The 4,263-nt window shown below is 42.0% G+C and overlaps 1 long non-coding RNA gene across 1 annotated transcript; it reads right to left on the bottom strand.

The window, feature by feature from the left end:
* Nucleotides 1-389: 389 nt before the first annotated feature.
* Nucleotides 390-3,922, bottom strand: LOC138743939 (uncharacterized). Its single transcript, XR_011345126.1, has 2 exons — nucleotides 3,651-3,922; nucleotides 390-776 (listed from the first exon to the last, which is right to left on the bottom strand). It is a non-coding gene; the product is annotated as an uncharacterized lncRNA (long non-coding RNA).
* Nucleotides 3,923-4,263: the final 341 nt, after the last annotated feature.

The raw sequence follows: 4,263 nt of genomic DNA, 5'->3' as shown, positions 1-4,263 counted from the left end.
TGGTTTCTGAGTTTGAGAAGACTTCAGAAAAGTTTGGATAAACAAAAAAGAAAACCAGGTCATTGACTGGTGTTTTGCCTACACTCGGAGTAACATGGCAATTCTGAGATTTAGGCCACCTTTAGATGCAGAGGCAGCTCGTGTGCAATGGGTTCAGGCTCACTGGACAAGTGGGGAAAGTCAGAGTGACCAATTGGCATTTCGGGCTTGGGAAAGAGAGTGATGTGTTGGGGCTAGTACTAGACCATACTTAATGGTCAGGTTGCTCAACACTGATTTAATCTGCAAGTTCTCAGTAAAATTACAATTACATATATCAGTGATACACACAGATGCATCAAAATGGACTCTTGATTTAAAAGGCAAGAGAAATGGCCCATCTTCATATGTAATTGGAATAATATTCTAATTCAATTAATTTATGCTAACATTTAGAAATTATATACATTTTTCATTCTTTTCCAAGTTTGTTGAATATATCAGTGACACGTTATGGGAAATCAAATAATTGAACATCGGCTGTTATTTTACGACACCTAACATCCTGCACGACACATTGTTACGAGAGCCCAATTTAGCATTTTGGAATGTTTCCATTTCTGAAGGTGAGCGTTAGAATGAGGTTGCTGCTTATTCTTTGCGGTGGGTCCACATAGGCTGGGCGGGGGAAATCGGGCTGCGATCAGGGGAAGTCTTCTCAGTATGGAGCCAGGTCAGCGTCCCAGTTTTTCCTTTCGTGAATCTCACAGGTTCATTGGTGGATCATGTTTTTCACCCTTGAGAAGGCGAATTAAAGCAAAGAGTTATTCTCAAGCAGCCAAATCCATGATATGCATTTGAAAGTCATTAATTCTCTGAAATCTAAGTTATGCAGATGAACATGAATTCTGATTTATCTTTCTATGGTCTAATGTGTGATTTCTCAGGAATATTCCTGACCTCATTACCAAGAACCCCACCCTCCACTTACTAGATGCAACCTTATATCTTCTTCCTCACCTGAGACACCCAGAAAACCCATTTTGAAATTTCAGGATCTTGGCCTCAGTGCCCCCCCCTCTGCAACTGGATCCTTGACTTACCAACCAACAGTCTGCGATCAGTGAAGATGGGTAACAACATCTCCTCCACGATTACACTCAACACCGGCACTCCTAAGGAATGCGTACTCAGTCCCCTACTGTACATCCATATAGCAAAAAACGGTTCTAACTCCACATTCAAATTTACCAATGCCACCACAATAAAGGACCAGATGAGTCAGAATTGGAGGTAATCAAGAAAATCTCCAGATGCTGAGGTCTAGTTCAGGAACCAAAAGTGATGGATGAACTCAGCAGGTCACTTCGTCCAACTCCCCACCCCCTTGCCTTCCTTCTCCTATCTTTCATCGCCCTCTGACCTCTCCCCATATCATTTCTCACTTACTTTACAATCCTCCCACTGTATCCACCTGTTAACCTGTGTTCCTTTCACTCCCCCCCCCCCCCACCTTTTTATTCAGACAGATTTTTGGCACTTCTGAAGAAGGGCTCAGGTCTGAAATGTTGACTGCTTTTTGCTCCCTCTGGATGCTGAGTGACCTGCTGGATTTTTCCAGCACTTTTGTGTACTGCAGTCAGAATACAGGAAAGAGATTTAAAGCCTAGTAGTATGGTGCCAAGATAACAACCTCTATCTCAGTGTCAAAAAGGAGATGATCGTTGACTTCAAGAGAGAGGGTGGAGTCCACACACTTGTCCATTTTAATGGGATTGAAGTTGAAAGAGTAGACAGCTTCTGGTTCCTGGGAATAAATATTTCCAATGACCTGACAAGTACGTTGAGGCAATGGACAAGAGGGAAGCAAATGCCTTTACTTTCTCAGAAGACTATGGAAGATCAACAACTTCTATAGAGACTTACTGGGCACCTCACAGCTTGGAGTGGGAGCTGCACATCCCAAGATTGGAAGAAGCTGGTAAATGTAGCTCAGAACATAACACAAACTTCCCTCCCCTTCATGGATTCCATCTACATCTTCTGCTGCCTAGAAAAGACCATTCACACCCCAGACATTCTCTCTTCTCCCCATCAGGGAGAATGCTAAAAATGTGTGAAAGCATGCTTAAAGACAGTTTCTTGCCCACAGGCATCAGGCTCCTGATCGAACCCCATAACAGTGCAATCATGCTGCTTTTGTTTGGTGATCTTCCTTATCAGTGTAATCCTGTAAATTGTGCTCGATACCTGACTGGAAAAACCCTTCTCACTGAACTAGGTATCTTTGCATAGGATGAGAAAATATGATTCACAACCATCAAATTTGGACACAACTAGCCTTATATGAGCTTAGGAATAGGAATTGTGGACTGTTCATTGCCCTAACTAGATCAGTAACATTAGGCTTTCTAGCCCTTGTGACCAGATTTATGGAAGGCATAGTCTTTACCCACAAGGACATTGAGTTAAGCAAGAGGAGCTACTCTTGCAGTTATGGACTATATCAGGCCAACAAATTATATAAACAATATAAAGACTGAAAATCAAAGCCATCATGGTATTATGTTCCACATGTGCATTACACATGGTGGGCTTTCATTAATGTCAACGAAAAAGAATAAGATGCTTTCTGCATGAGCTCCACCAGTTTCTGCATTTAGCAGGTGTGTTGACATTGCAGGGAAAGCTAGTACTGGTTTTCCTGATTACCTTGAGAAAGTGATGGCAAGCCGTTTCCTCAAAGAGTGCTTCCAAAATGTTCTGATAAAGAGATTTCAAAGCGTGAAATCAGACAACACCAGACTCAACGGCATTTTTTTTCTGCTGTTATCAGGCTCCTGAACGAACCCCACAGTAGTAAAATAATTTTGCCTTTGCTCTGCACCAACTCTCTGTAACTCTACACCATGAACTGTGTGCTACTTGCTGTACTATGTATGGGGTGTCCAGCTGGACTGCTCAGAAAACAATCTTTCTCATTGTACCTTTGCACATATGACAATAAACTAAAATATTTATGGACCTGAAACATTAACTTTGTTTCTTACTACAAAGGTTCTGCCTAGCCTATTGAACACGGAACATTTTCTGTTTTTAGTTCAGATTTCAAACACCTGCATACAGTAAAACCTCATTAGAACGTGGTAGTTGGGGTCCAAAATTTCATACCACGTTACAGCCGAGTCACAGAACAGATGCCCATATGTCATGATTCAGGAAGCAGGAAAACAGAATACTGTGACTCAAACTCTATAATAAGACCTTTAAACTCCATGTGTTAATAAACTCATCTTGTAAATGAGTCATAAGTGTCCACTTTTGAGTTTGTGGCTGTTAGTCTGGCATCCAAAAATCAATGTTTGGGGTCCACAGACACCCGTGCTATAAGCGATTCCGCGGATTAACAAATCGCATTCTAACAAGGTTTCACTGTATTTTGTGATTTCCAACCACGACAATGTTACTGCGCAGGGAACTCCAAGAATGAAAATCAGCAACAATGGAGAAATGGCATCATATTCCTAGGTCAGGATGGCATGCCATACTCCAGTGCCCCCATGCATCAATGCGGAGGTAAGAAGCATTTTGATTGGAGAGGTGGGATCCCAATTGGGTGAGCTGTTTTGTCCTGGGTGATGTTCACCTTCAATGGTTACAGCTGGACTCACCCAGGCATGTCTGTTATGCTCTTGACTTGCACCTTATGGGGAGGTTCTGGGCTATCATGATGTAAGTCCGTTACCACAGGATACTCAGTGCTTGACTTGCTCTTGTAGCCATAATATTAATTTGGATGATTTAGTTAAAACATACAAGTGTGGTCTGTGTGCCGTGCAGTGAACAAAAGAAAAAATAAAAACACACAGAAGCTGTAAGTGAGTTGAACCAACCAACTGACATTACTGGAGCTCTTTGAGAGCTTGACTCCCACAATCCTTTGCACCCCAACCCCCCCCACCAGGACCATTGTGATGTCAGCCCAGTGGGAGCCTGCACCTCTGTGACTCGGTTCGTTTGTGGATCAGTGCAGCCCTCTATACAAGTAATTTAGTCTAGAAACAAGGATTCAGCAAAACTAATCTAATAATATAATTATATTCCAAGTAAATCTCCTCCCGTTCTATTTACCTCACGTCATCCTTTTAAAATCATTTTCTTTGCCTTTTTTTTCTCTAGTACCAAGAGAATCAAGTATATCCCACACTTGAAAGCATCAAAGCAATTTGCCTCAACCACTTTCTGCAGTCCCAAGCATGAAATTCTAAGCAGTGCAATTTCTTC

This window comes from Narcine bancroftii, chromosome 10, assembly GCF_036971445.1.
Source record: "Narcine bancroftii isolate sNarBan1 chromosome 10, sNarBan1.hap1, whole genome shotgun sequence".
NCBI lineage: Eukaryota > Metazoa > Chordata > Chondrichthyes > Torpediniformes > Narcinidae > Narcine > Narcine bancroftii.
The sequence above is the reverse complement of the archived record's forward strand: the minus strand, read 5'-3'. Positions and strand labels throughout refer to the sequence as shown.